This window comes from Phoxinus phoxinus, assembly GCF_949152265.1.
Source record: "Phoxinus phoxinus genome assembly, chromosome: 8".
NCBI classification, from domain to species: Eukaryota; Metazoa; Chordata; class Actinopteri; order Cypriniformes; family Leuciscidae; genus Phoxinus; species Phoxinus phoxinus.
In genome coordinates, this window is record NC_136883.1 from 36584569 (window position 1) to 36606942 (window position 22374).

At 35.9% G+C, this 22374-nt stretch overlaps 1 protein-coding gene across 2 annotated transcripts in view; it reads left to right on the plus strand.

Annotated features, from left to right (window-relative positions):
* The window catches only part of garre1 (granule associated Rac and RHOG effector 1), a 53608-nt gene that overhangs the window by 2625 nt on the left and 28609 nt on the right, over positions 1–22374 (plus strand). The gene's annotated exons all lie outside the window — the stretch shown is intronic.

Here is a 22374-nt window from a genome sequence, read left to right on the forward strand (position 1 = left end):
TTAGAAGGTGATAAACTTTTTTTTTTTTAGCATGTTTTCTATGCTCTCTATGATCAGTCAAAACAGACATGTGACCCACTGATGTACAGTATTCACAAACTAAAAAAACAGCATTTTTACACGGCGTGATTGTGATCTTAATGGTTGGTTTCCACATTCTTCAGCCTGGATTCCACAGAAGCCTGTGATTAGTTTGTTAGATTTCTGCGAGTAGGTCAATTACGCTCTATTCTGCGTGAACCTCATTGTGTTCTGCAAGCAGGGTTTTGGTTAAGCCCTCTTTTGAAAAGTGCTGCGAGCAGACGGCCAGCCCCTCTGAGCTTTTGTGTCCCGACTCTGGCAGTGGCTTCTCTGAGTTCATGTGGAATGTATTTCCTGTTTGGGTCCCTTCAGTTTTGGGAATGAAAGAAAAAGCATGACTCGCTGCTTAATGGTTGCTGCAGCAGGACTAGTTATTTAAAGAAGTGTTTTCTCATGATCGCCTGCTGGAACATTTTGTTTTTCCTGATCTGTGGACAATGCAGGAATATTGGTATAGTCTGGGAGATTTTTCACTATGCATTAAAGGGATTTGACCTATTTATGTGTGTCAGATAGTGAGAAGTAGGGCTGGGCAAAAAAAAATATTTTTCGATTAATCGATTTTTAAAATGTGGTCGATTCAAAATCGATTCTCAAAGGCCAAAAAAAAAAAAAAAAATCATATTTATTTACCTATCGCCCAAAAGCCAGTATTAGTTTTCCTACGGTGTTCATAGGCTTGCAGTCTCCATGTTACAGCGAATGCTGTGAGATTTTATGTTTGTTTTATCTTAAACATAAAATAAGCTGATCCTGATTGATCAAGGCATGCCACTGTTCTGTACGGGTTTGTGGCTCGATTTCTTTTTAATAATTAACCACTTGTAAACTTATGTTCACCGTTTTTAAAATAAATAAATATAGGATTTGTATTAAATCTATATTCATTGAGTCGAATCGGGAATCGAATTTAGAATCGAAATTGAATCGAGAATCGAAATCGAATCGAATTCAGAGCTTGCGAATTGAAATCGAATCGAATTGGAACTTCTGAATCGATACCCAGTCCTAGTGAGAAGTGTTTTTTCTTTTCATATTTAAAATATTTATTATTTTGATGGTTTAATTGAACTTGTAGGGTCATTGAAAACAAATATTCCCTTCGGACATCACTTTTGGCCACTACTGTATTAAAAGTTTTATTTTAGGTTTTGGTGTCCTTAAGAATATTTATTTGCAGTATAAGTACTAATAACTATCCCAATGTGCATGAAAAAGTTTTGACCTATTTATGTGTGTCAGATAAATACCTTAATCAAGTTTAGTATTTTGTTCTTCCCTCATATTTAAATATTTTGACGGTTTAATAAGTTGTTGGGTCATTAAATACAAATATTCCCCCCGGACATCACTTTTGGCCGTTACTGTATTAAAGCAACACTAAATAACTTTTCCTCTTCGGCCGCCCTACAGGTTGGAAGCGGAATTGTCCATTACCGCTGTCGTAAATAATATAGCCTATAGCCTACTGTCGCATGCACACTCGCTGTTTATCGAGCACCGGCTTTGAAATGAACGATGTCCACAGACAAGGTAGAGTATGTTGCAAGATTTCATGAAAGTATGATACACTGTAAACCCGAATAAGTTGGCGAAACTCAAAACATTTAAGGCAATCAATTTTTTTAAGTTATGTAATTCAAAGTTTAAGTAAGCAGAACTAGCAGATTTTTATTTTATACTTAAACATTTTAATTGTTCTTAACTTGAAAGGTTTGAGTACACTAATTCATACAATTAACTTAAAGCTTTCATGTAATCTCAATGGTAACATTTTTATTAGTATAAACTTAGCTAGCTTTAACAAGCTTATCTGCTAACATACTAATTTGTTAACATAAAAGCAATAGTATGTTTAACAGACGCACTTGCTGTGCAACAATATAAAGATATAATTTGCTCTCAAATCAATCTCATGCACCACTCGTCACCATGATGGTAACTCTCCTAAAACCAACATTAACAGAAATTATTCTAAATTAGCATAACAAAACATTAATCTCCCACTGAACTTTAATCTTGCACAAAACATTATTACACTTAATTTTAGCATTTACTCTCCCTTTCGAGTGCCATTGGCAAAGCATTCTGGGAAATGGACATCCCAGCCATTTCAGTTCAACTTATGTTCGTCTAAATGAAAATAATTTCATAAAACTCAAAACAATGTAACAGTTCAGTTTACTTAAAAATATACCAGTTCTGTGAACTTGAAAGAAAAAGAAAGTGCTAAACACTCATTACTAATTGACTGAACTAATTAGTTAAATTTAAGTTTTTCCTACTCAAACCAATTAATTATTTTGAGCATTAGGGTTTACAGTGTGTATTGTGACATCAGAAACGAAGAAAAACTAAATAATGACTATTGTAACGCTTGACGTAAAGCAAGCTAAATTAGTAGTTTTCTTATGTCTCCTTAGAACCACAGAAATGCGACCCAATCTGGCAAACTTGCATAGTGTGGTTATAGCAGATAAAGGACCGCAAAGCGGAGGCAGAAGTGCCGTTCACCCTGTTACGGCTTGATGAACCACAGATACGATTTTGGAAACATTATTTTGAGGTAAAAAATGTTCTTTACTGTTGCTTTAAAGGGATGGTTCACCCAAAAAAATGAAAATTCTGTCATTAATTAATCGTGTCGTCTCAAACATGTAAGACTTTTGTTCATCTTCAGAACACAAATGAAGATATTTTTGATGAAATCTGAGAGCGTTCTGTCCCTCCATTGACCGTCTACACAACTACCGATTTGACGCTTCAAAAAGTTCATGGGTAACGTAAGACTAATCCATATGAATTGAGCAGTGGCGGCTGGTGAAAAATATCTTAGGTGGGGCTGTCATATTCAGCCGGTTTCAATAGTCTGGTAACCATGGGAGTATTAGGCCTACTTTCTGCCCTTGGTATGTGTATTGTGCTTTGATGTTTATTTTGTTCTATTCCTTAACCCAGTCCCAGTGGTTCTCAAACTTTTTAGAGTTGTACCCCAAGAGGCTTTAATATCCTTCTGCGTACCCCCACTCTTCAGTCACACCTTTTTCAGTAAGGGACAATATTTGCCCCCCTAAATCGATTTTTTTCAAGTGCATTTTTACCTTTACAAATACCTTTATAAAATAAATAATGCTTTGAATTAAAAAAAAAAGTTAAATGGATAAATTTGCAATGATGGTAAAAACGAAGTGATGCTTTTAAATATTAAATTAAAACTGCCAGTAGGTGATGAGTCATCGAGTCTTTGAATTAATCATTGAATCATTGACTCTAAAGATTCGTTCACAATCTTTATTTTGTTTGTTGAACTGTTGTATAAAATCAATGCTACTTTTGCAATCGTGTGGATCTTCAATGTGATCATCATTAAACACAGGAACTCACACAGGGTATGTCTTTGTATCGAAGAGAGTTTGAATTATATCGATCTCCATGCACAGCCTGTGTCTATATTTGTTCTTCATGCTAGTAAGTGCTAACTTAAATCCCTACTTTTACAAAGGTAACATACATTGTTGAGAACGGCAGTATAGCGCGATTTGCTGAGGCAGCAATCTGTACGAGACCTTTCATACACGCTGCTTAAATGCAGACAGTTTTGACCGCAAAATATGAGGTAATTTTTCATGTATTTACAGCATTTAACCTGAGAGAAATGCATGCTCAGTTTAAATCTTATTTTAAGATGAGGTAACGTTAGTATTAACGTTAAAGGAACGGCAAAATTCAGCATTTTGTTCCCGCACCACCTTCTGTCACCACGGTTTGAGAACCACTGCCTTTACAATTACATATCTTTGTAAAGCAAAAAATAATAATAATATTACAAATAATTATTGTTAACCACCCAAACGCAATTTAACACAAACTGCATGATACCAGTGCTCTGTGAAAAAGTCAGTAATTATTTAATGCCATATTACAAGACTGAACTTAAACAAAAACAAACAAATTGCACAAACTTTCCATTTGCATTTGAAATTTATCTCAAAAAGTTTAGTTACTTTGTTACTTTGTTACTTTTCTCAGACAGATCCCTCACTTCGGTAACTGTCCATGTTGGATCTGTCCCTGTTGTTTTAAAAAGTAATCACGGAAAGCAAAACAAGACATTAGCATGACACATCCAGCTAGCCAGGCGATAGACCGCTGTCTGATCGAGATAGGCGCGCATGAGCGCGGGCGGGCACGCGCAGTTTGGGGCGCTAACAGAAGCGCCCATAGCTGACTAGATTTGAGCTCGCTGATTGGCTACAGTTTATGTCAAACATGTATATCTTAAATCAGCAATTGGCTAAGCTGCTCCACAGACCCGCCTCTCTGGGGCGATTTCTCCAGCGCCCCAGAGCTGATGAGACGTGCACGCAGGTGGAGGAGACGTGTTGAAAAAGCAGACATTTTTAATTTCTATCATATTTTTCACATATACTGGGTGTATTTAATATCTTAAACACACAAATACTGACAATTTGTATGTATGTTTTATGTATGTATTTACTTATTTATTTAATGAGTGTGGCTCATAAACTGTGGTCTGGCTCATGGGGGGGGCGGCGCCCTAGCGCCCTCTATTGGAATTGAGCGGTTTCATCCAAGTTTTCTAAAGTGACTCAGATTGAAGTTAGGCTTTTATTCACATTTAAATATTGATCAGATATAAACGGAAGCTCAACCGAACCTGCTTGATGCACAAGAACAAAAACCTCATTTGTGACCCTGGACCATACAACCAGTCATATGGGTCAATTTTTAACATTGAGATTTATACACCTTTTCAAAGCTTTCCATTGATGTATGGTTTGATGATGGGACAATATTTGGCAGAGATCTGAAAATCTGGAATCTGAGGATGCAAAAAAATCTAAACATTGAGAAAATCTCCTTTAAAGTTGTGCATTTATGTTCACGATTGTGCTGCATTCACTCACAAAAATACATGTTTTATATATTTACGGTAGGACATTTGCTAAATATCTTCATGGAACATGATCTTAATATCCTAATGATTTTTGGCATAAAAGAAAAATGTATAATTTTGACCCATACAATGTATAGTTGGCTATTGCCACAGATATACCCGTGCGACTCCAGACTGGTTTTGTGATCCAGGGTCACATGTTCTTTCTGAAGATCAAACGTGCTGCGTAACACGAGAAAGAACCTCATTGGTTCTCACACATCAAGCGAACATAATTAAGCTTCATTTACCACAACTGATGTGTGAGTTGATGAATATTAAATATGAAAAAAAGCCTAAACTCAATCTGTTCATCATATAAAACGATGGTGTCACTAAATGGCTCAATTCATATGGATTAGTTTTACGATCACTTAATGATCTTTTTGAAGCCTCAGTGGTAGTTGCGTAGACTGTCAATGGAGGGACAGAAAACTCTGATTTCATCTAAAAAGATCTTCATTTGTGTTTCGAAGATGAACGAAAGTCTTTGGAACGACATCCCTTGAACAATCCCTTTAAATAATTTAAATCAAGCCTGTGAGAATGATGCTTCAAAAGGATATATGCAATGCATTGTTTTGCATTTGTTCCCCAGATGCTTTGAAATGCATTTCTTGGTATTTCTGTGTATGTTTATTATAAATGTTACACCATCATGCACAATCTGTACGCTGCATAACTGCGTCCTGTGAAACACAATCTCGTCTGTGTCTTTATTTGACCAGCGTTTGGAATATGAGCATTGGTGTCGGCTAATACTGTTGCTATGGCAATAATGCTCAGGTCAGCGGCGAGCCAGCGCTGTTTTCATGAAGTTTCTGTTCTCTTAAACCGACGTCTTTGAGCAACACATGGCAGCTTTTGCTCTTTTAACAGTCTGTGAAAATAGAATTGGTTTTTCTTAGACTTCTAGATCAGTTGAGAGGGAAGTTTCAAGGTTGCATGCGTTTAGGTTTGGATACATCGAGAGCCAGAGGTCTCTCTCTCTCTCTCTCTCTCTCTCTGTGTGTGTGTGTGTGTGTGCCGGGCCAGCGGGCTGAAAGATATCCCACTAACAAAGCATTCCAGTGTTGTTTCGGAATATGCTGCATTCTCTTGCCGACTGCTATTGCAGTTTAGAATGTCACAATGGAATCTTTTCATGGGGGAAGGGCGTGTGTGTTTCTAACAGAAGTCAGATTAGCACTTCTCACTCTTTATGGATTTTTTTTTAAGTGCTAAGTTTTGTCTGAAGCCGAACTTAAGTAGCTTAATCTTTTTAGGACAAGTTTATCTAAAAGTTTAGGGCTACACTTTTTTTTTTTTTAAAGTGGTGTTAAAGGGATAGTTCACTTTAAAATGAAAATTCTGTCATCATATACTCACCCTCAAGTTGTTTCAAACTTGCATGAATTTCTTTCTTCTGCTGAACACAAAAGGAAGATATTTTGAAAAATGTCAGTAACCAAACAGTTACCAGGTCCCATTGGCTTCCATAGTAGGAAAAAAAAAAAAACGAAATGGGACCTGGTAACTGTTTGGTTAGAACCGAAATCAGCATAAAACTGTCTAACTAGTGTAACTTCACAGTAAGGTTAAAACACAAAAGTGTGTTGATGATCTTGAGGGGTTTCGCTGACTGAGGACGTCCACACAGTTTAATCCAAAGACGACACTTGTCAGGATTTGACTTCGGTTTTGGGAAGGGGGAAAAACGGACACCCCCCTCCAACCTCTCTGGGAAACGCGTATCTGTGTTACAAATGCCCCAGGCACAACGTTTAACCATATTTTTAATAAAACGACGACGTAATAGCCTGCCGAGACCAAAAATATGAGCCGCCTGCGTTGAAGTCAATGGAGCGCCGTGAAAAAGTGTCAGACCCTCTGTGAAGCTCGTTCTTGGCTGCGCTGTGATTGGTCAATCTACATTCTAGGGCGTGGCTTAGCCAAAGGCGAATTCTGAGAAAAGATGTCAGAATAGCGAGATATAAACTCGCAATTATGTGTTATAAAGTCAGAATTGCGTGATATAAAGTCGCATTTGCGAGAAAAAAATCTGACATTTGACTATTTCACGCAATTGCGAATATTTCACGCAATTCTGACTTTATATCTTGCAATTCTGACTTTATATCTTGCAATTCTGACTTTATATCTTGCCATTCTGACTTTATATCTTGCAATTCTGACGTTATAACTAGAGGTCGACCGATTCATCGGTTTTGCCGATTAATCGGCACCGATAGTTGACTAGTGGAACTATCGTTATCGGCAAAAATATATACCGATAGTTTTTCCTGGTTGCGTCCATTGCTGGAGCGGCTGAGAAGCGTGCGCTGTCATTCATTACACAGTGTCAGAGCTGAGAAGGGTCTGCTGGCATGATGCAGTACAAGAGCGGCCTCTAGAGGTGTAATAAAAACTCGTGCCTCGTGTTGTTTATTTCGACACGTGATGCTGCGTGCTGCACTGAAAGCACATGCTGCGTGGAGAGCGCTGATATCAGATGCGCGTTTAAAGCACCGACAGCTCAAATGTATGTATACAGTACATTTTGTCATATCATTATAAAGTGATTAATTTGTTGACTAAATGCTGCATTAGTAGAGAAAGAACAGCACAACAGTATGTTTGTTTGCCTTCGAGGCTGAGAGGACGCTAACATTACTAGTACCTCAAGCGGTTAAAACACTGACAAACATAAACGTAAGTCCCACCCGAATGTTTAATGTCACAATTGTTACCTCTATTTGCATTAGTTCATATCCAGCTGGTCACTTTTATGCATTAAATATGCAGAGAAGTTGCATATTTAAAGCTAGAGACGTAAGCAAACTGATATGTTCATACAGCCGACAGAAACATAAACGAATCAGAAAAGCATTCGATTTCGGTTATTTATTTTTTTCATCTTGACTTTAATACAAATTTTGTTACTTTTTTATTAATTAAGTTGGCTTGAAAAGAACTGTTAAATAGTTACATTTTGAATGTAACTGGTTTTATTTGTTATTTCAGTATTACTTTTTATTTCAGTTTGAATGAATGTCTTTTATTGACTTATATTCACATTTATATCATTTCATTTAGCATGTTTTCATGGTTCAATACAGTTTTATTATTTTTATAATAAAGTTCAGCACTGTTTTACTTGGAGTGTTATGTTTGTTTTTATCCAGTATCAATTTTAAAAACTATCGGTTCATTAATCGGTTATCGGCAAGTATGGCCCAACCTAGCTATCGTTATCGGTAAAATCCACTATCGGTCGACCTCTAGTTATAACACGCAATTGCAACTTTATTTCATGCAATTTTGACTTTATATCGCGCAATTCTGTAGCCTGGGAAAACCCAGACCACTTCCGGCAAATTTAGATTTGCTCTGCAAGTGGGTCTGGCAAAGAGCCCATTGAAACCCATTTCCAATCCGCCGAAATCGCGGCACCAATCAGAAACGTTTTACACGATGACGACAGAGCAGAGACGGTGACGCAGATTTTGTACATTACAGAGATGGATGCCGCCGTGGAACATCACAACATCACTCGTTCGAATCAGCTATCGCGTCTGTTTCAAGCGATTTAAAATGGTCATTTTCGTTAACACAAACAGAGAATTGCTGAGAGTCTCGAGATGTTTCTCCGTCGCTCTGCATACGTCATGTCATTCATCGCTCTGATTGGTTTTAGATCTTTCCGACGTCCGTTGGTGACGCCCCTGTGGAAATGAATTGTCTATGGAGCTTTGCCAGACCCTTACTCAGTTACAACTGAGAGGGTCTGGGTTTTCCCAGGCTAGCAATTCTGAGAAATAAAGTCCGAATTGCAAGATGTAAACTCGATGTAAACTTTTTAAAATGTTTTATTCTGTGGCGGAAAGAAGCTTCCATATCTTTCGATATAACAATCCTCAAATAAAACTGAGTTGTGTTCAAACGTGCATATATTTATCAAAATGCTCCTTTTCTGAGGTAAATGTAACATAACGTGATGTTTTACTGACGTCTTTCCATGAAACTTTGAGCGATTACATGAGACATGATACATTTCTGTATCTTTCTGTATCTTTTGGACTATTTTACCATCCAAAAAATGGATTACGTCATCTATTGGGATTTGATTGAATCATAAAAGTCGTTGTTACTTTGCGCGTTACGTACCAGAATGGTGTCGGGTGGATGGAGAAGAGGAGGGATGTGTCACATAAACTAAAATATGAAGTTGTTTCAAAGGTGGAGTTTGATTACGATTTATAAACCTTTGGAATAATATGTGTGGACTGATAAATCATTCAAAATGAGACTAGAACCATGTATTAATCTTGATTGCATGTTGACGTAAACATTAAAATAGAATATTGCGGTTATTGCTATACGAAATAACCCACTAATATTCCAATCAACATAGTTATTAAAACAGGCGTACATGTTTGGCACAACATGCATTACCTCAGATTTGTAGGGACTTTTTTTTTTTTTTGTTTTTTTTTTTTCAAATCAGAAAATCTTCAGATAATCAACCGTCCCTCAGCCGCCGATGATGTCATCTGAAAAACAGGTGTTGCAGGAAGGACTCTTGAGTTTCAGCGAGTTTCACAGAGGGTTCAGTTTCGCCCTCCGCAAACATGTCCTCACGGGAAGCAGGGCTTTCCTCGACGTGCGCCGCGGGCTTGCTGTTTTTTTTCACTAGCCAAAGCCAAAGATTTTGAGGAACAAAGAGCGCATTCTAGACTCAAAACAAATGACTTCTCTCACTGTTACGAGTTTATCCACGGCAGAATCGGAGCCGCCAGGACTGCTTTTAGTAAGCAATGAGGTCATTCAGCACGAATGCAAGACTCTTTTGTTTTAAGCTTTGTGTTCGCAGAGGTCACGTTGTTCCAGGTTTGCCAAAGGGCACGAGAGGAAAGTCTTCCCTCAAACGTTTTTAAATGTTAAATTGTTGTTTAGTGATGGATCTGAGATTTCTTTTGGGTCTCCATTTAGTGTAAAAGTGTTTGAGGAAATGCTGTTTTCTCAGAGGTAGGGGTGTCACAATATATCACAATACAAAAATGCAACAGTATGTATCGTGGATAGTGACAATATGTATCGTGGATAGGTTGCCCAAAATGAAAATTACTGTGTGAGAAAAAATGTGTAGTTTTAGTGTCAGTACTAGAGCTGGAAACAATTAATCGCGATTAATCGAATCCAAAATAAAAGTTTGTTTACATAATATATGTGTGTGTATTGTGTATAATTATTTTGTATATATAAATACACACACATGCTTGTATATATTTAAGAAAAAATTGTTATTTATGTATAACAAATAGTTCTGGTAGTTCTATACAAATATATATATACAGTATATAAATGCAAATATATACATGCATATGTGTGTATTTATACACACAAAATAATTATACACAATACACACATATTATGTAAACACAAACTTTTATTTTGGATTCGATTAATCGTTTACAGCCCTACATTACATAGTACATTACATAGTCAGTACTACATTAAACTGCTATCTAATGTTGAACATAATGTATAATAATGCAATGTGGGAATATTTATGGGTCCTGATGATGCCAAATGTCTTACCAAATGACCTACATTACTAAATATATCTAGTCAGTGAGAAGCATAATCGTCTAAAAATTCTGTATTTTCAGCTTCAGAATCATGAATATTGTTATTCTGGTGTCTCTATTGTCTTGTGCTTTGGTTTTCCAGCACCAAGTCCAAGACTATTCATTTACATACCCCATGTAATATCAAATTTAGTATTTTAATCAACAGTAAAAAAAAATGTTAACCTTTTATGTCTGTCTTGGAGTATCGCAATAAATATCATATTTTGAGTTCAGTATCATGATATATATCGAATCGTGACATGAAGGAATCGTTACACCCCTTCTTAGATATTAATCGCTTCTTAGAAGTAGGGGTGTGCGATATCACGATTTTTGATCGTGGACGATTAAAATGTCTCCACGATCTGCTTTTGAAGAAATATCGTAGGATCGCGCATTCTATCAGTTTGCAGTTCTGGCGCCTCCGTCTCAACATGCTGTACAACGCGACGTATATTCACATGAAATGCAGAGGGACGGGACACTGTAGTTCATAAAAATGTATTATTTGCATGTGCTTTAAAGCCTTGCTGGTTAAACATCATTCGCTGTTAGACATACACTAAAAGCCTGTCTAACAGCGCCTGGATACTGGATTAGGTTATCTTTCGAGTCTTATTGCGATAATACTGTCAAATATACACAAGTTTTACGTTTTAAGTTGGTTATGTCTAAAGTGAAAGAACAATAGAAAAAATTGAAAGAAAATCTGCTTGTCAAATGCGTGTAGACTCGTTGCGTGCAGATCTTAAAGTGACAGTAGCCCTGATGGTAAACATGCTGCCGCTTGTCCTTAAAGGGACAGTTACCCAAAAATAAAAATGATGTCATTATTTACTCTCTCTAATGTTGTTCAATACATGTATTAATTTCTTTCTTGTGCTGAACACAAAAGAAGATATTCTGAGGAGTGTGGCTAACCGGGCGGCTGCTGGTCCCCATTGACTACCATAGTGGGAAAAAACTATTATGGAAGTCACTGGGATACATCAACTGTTTGGTTACCCACATTCCTCCAAATAACTTATTTTCAACAGAAGAGGGAGACTTATTCGGGTTTGAAACGGCTTAAAGGAGAGTAAATGATGACAATTTCATTTTTTTGGGAGAACTATCCCTGTTAATAAAACAACAAAATACAAAGAGCAAATCACTCACTCTTGACTGAGAACTTTAATAGTCGCTTTAATAAGAATCAATGTACAATACAGTGAAGTCTATGTTGTGTTTTATTTTCATATTTGTTCATTTAATTACTTTCTTCAATGCTGTTAAATACACCTACAGCTGGAAAAATAAAGCACTGTTTAATTAATTTGTGTATTAAGTTGTGTGTCTTTGTTCTTAATTTTTAATAACAAAGAAAATAATGACAAAGATTTTTTTTATCTTCGCCATTTTGGCCTAATTGTTTTGGCCATTCTTTTTTATTTTATATTTTGGCTTTTGGCTTTAATTTTTAAATTAATTATTTAATTAAATTAAATTTTAATTAAATTTAAAATTTAAAAAACAAAAATAAGGCTTTGTTTTTAAAATAGGGACATTAGTTTGGCTGTAATGCTCAGTCACTTGCAAAATAGTAAAACCAACATGAAAAGGAATCGTGATAAAATCGTGAATCGTGATTTTCCTGAAAAAAATCGTGATATGATATTTTTGCCATATCGCCCACCCCTGATTAGAAGTGATTTCTCCATCATTTAGTTGTCATTTGAGTCGTAATAGCGTTTCAGGTCTTATTTGGGACGCCTGCAGGTAATCCCAGTCATTCCCAAAACAGTCAAACGCATCATTGTGATCTTAAAGTTTGGATTTGCGCCAGCACAAACATGATTTGAAAGCGGTGACATGAGAGTGAGTGAGCAAAGGATTTTTTATTTTTGGATCACTTTAAACGTTCTGTGCATTCCTGTACAAATTGTCCCAAATCGTTGTGATCGTACAGATTTAGATGCTTGGTTTGGCCTGATCTCTGGGACTGTGATGGCTTTGGACGGGGTTACGTCGGGTAGTTTCTGTTTGGTTTCTGAGGTAACCGGCATAAACTCGTTTGCTTGTCTGCTTTCCCCTCGTGTCTAATTTCCTGAGGGAAAAAAACCCAAGCAAGCAGTCTTGTCTACATTAATATTTCTGACTTCTGCTGAAATCGTGAACACCAGAGACTAGGGCTGTGCAACGATTAATCGCATCCAAAATAAAAGTTTGTTTACAAAAATACATAATATACGTGTGTGTACTGTGTATAATTATTTTGTATATATAAATACACACGTGCATGTATACATTTAAGAAAAATGTTTTATTAATACGGGTGAAACTCAAAAATTTGAATATCTTGCAAAAGCATTTCAGTAATTCAACTTAAAAGGTGAAACTAATATATTATATAGACTCATTACATGAAAGTGAGATATTTCAAGCCTTTATTTGTTGTCATTTTAATTATTATGGCTTACAGCTTATGAAAACCCCAAACTCAAAATTAGAATATTGTGAAAAGGTTTTTTGTAAGCCATAATCATCAAAATTATAACAAATAAAGGCTTGAAATTACTGAAATAAATGAACTTTTGCATGATAATTCAAATTTTTCGAGTTTCACCTGTATATAAAATATTTATATATAATATAAATATATATATATACAGTAGTATATACATGCAAATATTTCTTAAATACATGTGTGTATTTATAAGTACAAAATAATTATACACAGTACACACACACATATATTATGTAAACACAAACTTTTATTTTGGATGCGATTAATCGTTGCACAGCCCTTCCAGAAACACAGTTTATCTCAAATATGTTTTTCATTTGAAAGTTTAGTATCTGTATCTCCCAAAGTACTGGAAAGTATCATGGTATTATGTTTTTTGATGTTATGTTACCAGTGGTTTCAAGTCTGTACTTCCATGGCACTTAAAAGAATACCAAATGCTTTGGTATGTGAATTGTAATCATTCTGCTCCACAGTATCGGCGTCTGATAGCATCACTGTACCATGGTACCACCAACATATTTCATGTTTAATACCAGTGACCTAATCCTACTGTTAATAACTCATGGGAATAATTTAGGTGGGTTTCGTTTATGAAGCTTGTATTTTCAAGATCAGCCGTCATCTGTAAATATAATGATTTTTTTTTAGTGTTCAGACAAAAATTTGTGTTTGTAGGAATTTTAGGCAGTGAAGTCATTGAGGTGCATCACTGACCAATATATTATTTAAGTATGATATATGAATGGAAAAATTATATTACTGGGATAATTATTAATAGTTAAAACGCTTGACCTAGTGATCCGTTTCATTCCATTGTTGCTGATATACAGTAATTACATGTTATTTTGAATATCGCTGTAATATTAAAGTATACTTTTAAATGTTCTTGAATATGCACTTTGGTGAATAATGGTGTTTATAGATATACTACATTTATAGTGGTACATGTAAGATTAATTTATCATTTAAATATAATTAACTTACAGAAAAAATCTGCTTTTATTATTTTCAGCTTTTGGTATTCATGATATATTGCAGTTTTTTTGAATCATGACGTGTCAAAACAAATACATAATTGACTTAATAAATATTGAAATCATCAAAAATGGATTTTATTAAACAATAACAGCACTCGTCCAAACAGAGAGTTGTGCATTAATATGGCCTGAGCTCATAAAGTTGTGGGTTATTTATTTTTATGGTTTCCGGTCCAGTTCTGTTGGGTATATCAAGGAATGTGAAACGTGTTTCGCTTTGGGGGGAAAAGTGCAGGATAAAGTCAGACGAGCTGGGAAATGTTATGCACATTTATAATCAAACTTGTCGTCTTCAGTTTTATATCCGAATGCTGCATTTAGAAACCATTTCCATCGCAGAAATCACAGACTCCCAGTAGAGTTCGTATCCACGTCAGGCCTGCCACCGAGCCAAGTAGCAGAGATGGCCATCATTCCCACAATGCACCACGTGCGTGTGAAACCCGAGCCGTGCTCTCTTTTGGCGTACGTCTGAAATGGAGTCATGCGTTGGAGAAGAGGTCTGAATTCAGGGGGTCGTACGCTTGTTAGCGCATCTAAACCAGTAATTCTGGAGAGATACCGTATATGACTGATGTGGCATGATACGACAGCGTTCGTCAGGGAAACTTTGTGAGGATCTATTGTTAGATCTGGTATTGTTGCTGTTTAATTTGCTTCTCTTGTGTTTTATCTAAACGTACGGTAGATGTTGGCGATTATAGGCGCTATGCGCTGACACAAGCACATATGACAGCTGCGCGCAGCACGTGTCGATTTAGGGGTCTCCACTTGTGTTGTGTTCGCCTGTTGTCTGTCTTCTGAATGAGAAACGCCAGAAATAATCCCACAGACGCTCTGGAGTCAGTGAACTGTATAAATAGATCCACAAAATGAAATGTTATATTGATCCTTGAGAAGAAATGACAAAAAACAGGCTTCTTTACTGGAGCCGCGTGACATGATTAATGCAATGAAGACACTTTACAGTGATTTTACCACATTGGTGTTCTCAGGCATGAAGTGTGTTAAACTGTGGGGAAAACACTGCAATGCATTGGCTTATGCTTCAATATAAGGGGGGATAGTCATTTGCAAGATTGTAAATTAAATATTGTAAAGATATGCATTTCATTAACCTGAACTAGGCAAAAAGAGAGGAATTTGATGCATTAATATTGCATTTTATTTTAGCACAGTAAAAACACAATCAACATAATTATGTATTCTTAAGACAGAATAGTTTGCATTAAGCCCTACATAATTAAGCTGGTTAAGTCGTTTGTAATTTTTATTTTATTTTAATATGCTAAATCAACTATTTATTTTTGTTAGCCAAACCCCGTTTTTAATAGGGCTGGGTATCGATTCAGATGTTCCAATTCGATTCGATTTCGATTCGCAAGCTCTGAATTCGATTTCGATTCCCAATTCAACTCAATGAATATAGATTTAATACAAATCCTATATTATTTATAAAAAAACAAAAACAAAAACGGTTTACAAGTGGTTGATTTAATAAAAAGAAATCGAGCCACAAACCTGTATATTAAACACTTCTTATTTTAGGTACTCTTGCGTACATTAAAACCCAACTTCAAATGCATACAATGAATAACAAGTCAGAACAGTCGCATGCCTTGATCAATCAGGATCAGCTTATTTTATGTTTAAGATAAAACAAACATAAAATCTCACAGCATTATCTGTAACATGGAGACTGCAAGCCTATGAACAGTGTAGGAAAACTAATGGCTTTTGGGTGATAGGTAAATAAATATGGAAAAAAAATAATCAATTTTTGGCCTTTGAGAATCGATTTTGAATCGATTAATCGAAAAATTAATTTTTTTGCCCAGAACAAGTTTTTAAGTTAATATTTTAATAATTCTCGTTGCTTTGATGATCAGACAAGACCAAAACCTGTCTGGAAAACATTTGTGGAATTCGGCTGAACGTGTGCTGCCGGTTTTTAGTTGAGTTTCCCAAACTAGCTGATTTTTGCCTCTCACTGCAGTTATGATTGTGTGATCTGCGTTATAAATGACGTCGTGATCTTCCTCTGACGTTCAACGAGATGAGACGAAAGCCATCCTCTCCGTCTGTGTCTTTGGACTGATAATGATCCACCTTTCTGTGCGGAGCGGAACATTCCTGGGCTTCATTAGTAACAGATGTGAAGGACGATTTCAAAGTGTGTCCTGTGAGTGGAAAGCTGTGCTGTGTGGTGGACAGTTGTGTTTTCAATTGCAAGTTTTATTATTGGTGTATTTGGGGACAGTTGTTTTGCCCGTCAGGAACTGGCTGGTGGATCATGAACAACAGCTGCCCCGCGGCGCGATACCAGTTCTTCCGTTTCTACACAGCCCTGAAATACAACACGGCAGACGTTCGCTTTAATATAGCAGTCAGACAATATCTATTAACCTGGTGTATAATATATGCTCCTCCATTCAAAAGTTCGGGATCGCTACGATTTGTAATTAAATAAAGTCCCTTTTGCTCACCAATGCTGCATTTATTTGATCAAAAATAAAGTAAAAATCTAAATAGTGCAAAGTCCAAAATAGTGAGATATTATTACAACTTAAAATAATGGTTTTCTCTGTGAATATACAGTAAAATGCTATTTATTTCTGACTCAAAGCTGAATTTTCAGCATCATTACGCCAGTCTTCAGTGTCACATGATCCTTTAATAATAATATTATTTCTTGAACAGCAAATCAGCAAATTAGAATAATGTTGAAAAAAGTTGTTCTTCATATTTGTCTGGAAACTGATGCAATTCTGTTTTTCAAGATTTAAATAGAAAGTTCAAAAGAACAGCATTTTTTATTTTTTTGTTACATTATTAATACATTGACTGTCTCTTTTGATCAATTTAATGCATCCTTGCTAAATACAAGTATTCATTTCTTTAAAAAGACTCAACTTTTGAACTGCAGTGTGTGGTTTATCTAAAGCAGCTTGCAGTGAGCTAATGTTTATTTAAATAACATAAAATCATAAAAATGCTATAGCCTTTAGAACTCAATGCACAATCCCTTTAACCGCTGTGTGTGTCTGTGTGTCTCTGGATAAATGTGTTTGGCAATTTACTACTTGCTTTTGTGGACCTTATTCTGTTGTTATAAGTGAGTTTAGGATCATTGTGGACTAAACCAAGCTTGCATCGATATTATCAGGTTAATTGTAGGTGTGTAACAATATATCGTGTTTCGTGTCACAATATATCGCAATACTAAAATGTGTATCGTGGATAATTCAGCCAAAATGAAAATTACTGTGTGAAGGAAAAAATTCAAGTTTAATGAGTTTTAGTGTCAATACTACATTAAACTGCTAATATATAATGTTGAATATAATGTATATATGCAACAGAAGAATATTTGTGTGTCCTGAAAATGCTTTCTTATGTTACCAGTAAAAATGGCTACATTATTTTACATATATCTAGTCAGTGACAGAGTGCAAGCATATTCATCTAAAATAATTATGTATTTTCAGCTTCAGAATCATGAATATTGTTATTCTGGTGTCTTTATTGTCCTGTGCTTTGGGTTTCTAGCTCCAAGTCCAAGACTATTCATTTTAATCAACAGTAAAAAAAAAAATGTTAACCTTTTATCATACTTCTTGGAGTATCGCAATATCATATCATGAGTTCAGTATTGTGATTATGTATCGAATCATGGCATGTGGGTATCGTTACACCCCTGGTTGATTGTGTGTCGAAGGCTCATTTGTGTTCGGTGAACTGATACTCTAGTATTGCTCTTTTGTCAACACATAAAGAAGCTGCACTGACAGGAAGCTCTGGACTTTATTTAGCACGAGACCTTCAGCACAGATGATCCATCATCACAAGACTTCCTTTTAATCTTTTCTCTGGGTCGTGGCGCTTCCCAACCGTATCCCATTCGGCTAGTGTGTGTGTGAAGCTTGTTTTTGTGCCATGTGTGCCACCCTGTTTCCACTTGTGTGTGTGTGTTATTGAGCAGGTAAAGCTGTGAACGCTTTGACCCGGTTGGCACTGAAAACACACTTTAATCCGCAGGGTTTACAGACAGGAACTGTGCTCGCCTATTCCTTGTCATGCGCTCAAAGACTGGGCTTTCACCGGAGACAGACGTCTGCTCTTCTCTTTCTGAAAGACAGCAGATGCTCGCGCGAGGAGCCCGTGTCTGTCGTCTAAAGGTGACGCGAGTGTTTGTCTGCACAACACGCAATAAAAGGTTATTTTCCATGTTAATCAGAGTTTTTGTCCTAACCAGTCACGACGACTCTATATTTGAAACTGTTTCTATTTTTCTGCGACGTCGCGCTGGAACAACAAACACAAAGTGTGGCACTGATCATCTCAGGCACTGTTTATGTGCTTTATTTAATGTTAAAAGCGTGTCATGTGACTTTGAATATCATTAAGTGCTCCAGCTTTGCAGCTGTAAAAGCAACAGTGGATAATTCACCTCAGATCTTGAAATTAAACACATGGAAACAAGAACGTTCAAACTGTGAACAAACAAGTATATTATTTGACAGGTGGTTTTAGTAACTCAGTAGCCTATGTATTTAAATAATGTTTAAATGGTGTAATATTTGTGAATTTGATTATGTACTTTATCCATTTTCTTGCGATTGCCGTGAAGATTACTCTCTGGCGCTGTGAGACTCCGCCCACAAGCTGTTCTGATTGGCTGTGCACTCGCAGCGAGACTCCGCCCACACACTGTTCTGATTGGCTGTGCACTCGCAGCGAGACTCCGCCCACACACTGTTCTGATTGGCTGTGCACTCGCAGCGAGACTCCGCCCACACACTGTTCTGATTGGCTGTGCACTCGCAGCGAGACTCCGCCCACACACTGTTCTGATTGGCTGTGGGTTTTGATTGATTTTATGCATGTTAAATCACGTCTAGTGTGGACACAAATTATTTGTCGCTGAAATCTTATCGCATAGCGTCTGGTTAGGACACACACACACAAAAAAAAAGAAATATCACACCACCATCCAAGATATTTTTTCATCTATATTTTAAGACGGCTGTACTTCGATTCTGTTGTGCAGCACCTAATTAGAAAATGTATGCAATGTTCTGATATTTTTTTTAATTGGTTACATTTTAAAAGATTGTTTAAATTGTTTTTTATTTTAAATTTAAATTACATTTTTAAGAATTCATTAAATTAATAGACATCATTTTTAATTATATATTTGAATTAAAACACAAAACACAGAATCTAGAAAAGGTACAACAGAATTTTGGGGGAAAACGTAGTTTACACAAACAAGTCATGTTTACATTCATTCTTGAGGTCCAACAAACATGAGAAATGATTTCCTTCTAAATGAATAGGATGAAATGAATATCATCATAAATACTGATTTATTTTAGTTGTTTCCGTTACACTTACTGTAGTTACGGTAGTAATAACTATATATTATGCATAATTACGTGCAACTAACCTTAAACCAAACCCTGAATTACACTCTACTTAAATGCACATTACACTGTAACACGGACACCTTGAAATAGTGTTTCTGAATCATTTTATTGTAATAATATTTTTGGCCGTATTGCCCAGCCTTGCTAATAGGGATGTGCAAAATATAATTTTTCTTCTAGTCCATGGGTTGTCTTATATAAAATGGCACGTTTCACGCAGGGTGTGTTTTTGTGTTCAATAATAGACTCTCCCGCACCTGTGTCTGTCTGTCACCCCAAACGTGACGACTTGAGCGGTGAAAATGAGCAAAATTGTGCAGCATTTTTTTTTTCTTCAGCTTATTCAAATCTGACTGGACTCTTTGCATAATGACAGACCGAAACAACACGTCTCTCATGGGTTTTGCCTGCTGGTTTTGAATTGCAGATATTGTGACGGGCTAAGGCCCTGTTCTGTTCTTTAGACAGTGGGATGCTGTGCTCGTTCGGATCCTATTGTGTTCTGTCAGGTTTGAATAATGAGGGTCAAACACTGATTTTTTCCAAGGCCCATTGTGATTTGTTGTTTCAGTGCCTGTCATATAGAAGTGTTTACTAGCTCATGCATTACTTACTGTTGCTCATAGCAATTTAAAGGTGCTTGTAATATGAAATTAATAAATTGAAGCATCTAAACATGCTCCATTTGACATGATTGATTCCTCAAATCATGTCTTGTTGAAGAGAGATGTGTTGCATCAAGTATTATTACAGTATTTATTAATATTTTTAATGTATTAAAATGTTTTGTCTTTTTAATTTTAGTTATAGTATTTTTTATGTGCTTTTGTCATCTATTTAATTTTTAATTAGTTTAGCACTTCAACATACACTTATGTAGTTCTATATGTTTAAGTTTTTCATCTTAATTCAGTAACTGAATAATTTGGCTCATCCAAGAATTGTAAAGAAAGTAATAATTAATTAATGATTAATAATTTCAATCAGTACACTATAGCGGAAATTATACTTTTATTAATTAACATTTTTAGTTTTCTTTTTAATTTTATAGTATTTTATTATGTGCTTTTGTCATCTATTATTTTTTTAAATAATTTTGGCACTTCAACATAAACTTAGTTCTATATGTTTAAGTTTTTCATCTAATATTTGTTTTATTTTATATCTGCTTTAATTCAATAACTGAATTTCGGGTCATCCAAGAATTGTAAAAATAAGAAAAAAGAAATAAGTAATTAATTAATAATTTCAATCAGTACACTATAGCAGAAAATATACTTTTAAAAAAGCGAAAGAGACGTTATGTTTCTGCTCGTCTGTTTTCGATCAGATCAAATATCTGTAAACTCCAATTTTTCAGTCCCAGGATCCAGTAAGCAAATGCATTTGAACATTCAGAGTCCAAAACAGCCACAATGCAGAGAAACCCTGGCTGTTTTCATCAGAGATGGCAGAGAATAGTGTATTTGGCTTCAATTTCTCTCCTATTTTGAGATTGTTTCGGATCAGCCCAAGCCGTTTCTCATTGTACTGTGAAACACAAACTGAACTCTGACTCAAAACACACAACCACTGCATGAGCAATGAGCATAATCATGCGCAAACTACATCTGGATAAAGCAAACCAGTGTCACGCTAGTAAACTTTGATGGATGTCAATTGTAGTCACGTAAAGATGTAAAAGTCGTGCATTAGGCGCACAAGACAAGTCCGTTATTATTGATGTGCAAACAAACCTCTCAGCACACTGATCGCTACTGAAAATGTGTAAAAATTTGGAGGTGCTATTGTGTACATTGTGTCAAAAGTAGGGCTGCACGTGCATGATATTGAAGAGAAATGCAATAACTCACTGAATAATGCGATATGAGATACGATAATGCTTAAAGTGTGTAAAATAAACTTAAATTATCTTTAAAATATGTTTAGAATTGTATAACCTAAACACATCACATTCTTTTTGTGACAAGAAAACCTCCCTAGAGCTTCTGAAAGTGACCAGCAGTGTTTTACTGTAGCATAAGAAGTGTTATTTAAACATAAGAGTAAACCAAGGGCTCAGGGAGGCATACATTAGGTTTATTTAACTGAATAATCAAATGTAAAAATAAAACACTGCTTAGTTTTCACTGTATAAAATAAATATATACTGATTCTTATTAAAGCTACAAAAGTTATTCAGCCAAAAGTTATTTGTTCATGACCCCAGTTATTGTAAGCTATTGCGATATGCATATTGCCATTTATAAAACGGTTAGTTCCAATCCTTGATTCTGATTGGTCAATAGCTGTGTTTTATTAACGATAAAACACGGCTATGACCGCTTCACCCAACGGTTCTATGTATCACTACACAACACCCCTAGTAACCGCTCTTAGCAACTTGTTTGATCTCATTGATATTGTTCACTGAAGCTATAGTAGAGTATTGTGAGAGATCGAGTAAGCGAGTGTACCTGCACTTACAGTAGATATAGCATTTTCCTTCAGGTCAGTCCTATATATTCATAATAAATCAGTTTGAATGTCCGCTGCGATATCTTGCCCTTTTAAAGGGGTTTTCCCGTGCCTATAGTCATCTGTCAGTGTCGTCTTCCTTCTCCGTGATCACAAGTGTGAGTCCTTTCAATGTAAAAGTCTTTTCTACGGACTGACTGACTTATAAGCACAGTCTTTGCTGCCATCTATTGGCGAAATAATGTATGTAACTTCTGTTGCTGTTTACGGTCAGGGACTATTTTTTCCAGCG